The sequence below is a fragment of the Olea europaea genome, chromosome 1 (genome assembly GCF_002742605.1).
Source record: "Olea europaea var. sylvestris chromosome 1, O_europaea_v1, whole genome shotgun sequence".
NCBI classification, from domain to species: domain Eukaryota; kingdom Viridiplantae; phylum Streptophyta; class Magnoliopsida; order Lamiales; family Oleaceae; genus Olea; species Olea europaea.
In genome coordinates, this window is record NC_036237.1 from 599145 (window position 1) to 599578 (window position 434).

The window sequence follows — 434 nt, forward strand, 5'->3', positions numbered from 1 at the left end:
CAATATTTTTCTCTCGGATCAACTCCTTGACCATACCCAAAATAATTAAATACATCAACTATTTATAGGATTAATAATCAAGTAGAAGAGTTTAATTTAAACTCAAACAAGACTCCTTTAATTTAATAAGGATTCCTTCATGTGCAAGACTCCAAAATTGACTGTAAATTGAAAATCAAATTCTGCTCTCAACTTTAATTAGAAGTATTCCATACAATGACTACCTTTTACTTTTTGCAATAGAAGTCCTCCAACTTTTAACGCTTGAGGCAATTACCCAACAAAATAGATTTTGAAATAGTGCTTTTCCGTAAAAAATGTGCTAAAAAAAATATGAATTTTTTTCTAATTGAATGTGTGATTGAAGATGAGTTTTAGAAAATAAATTTTGAAAAAAATAGAGCTCCCTATTAATACACCCTTTATTTTTGTAA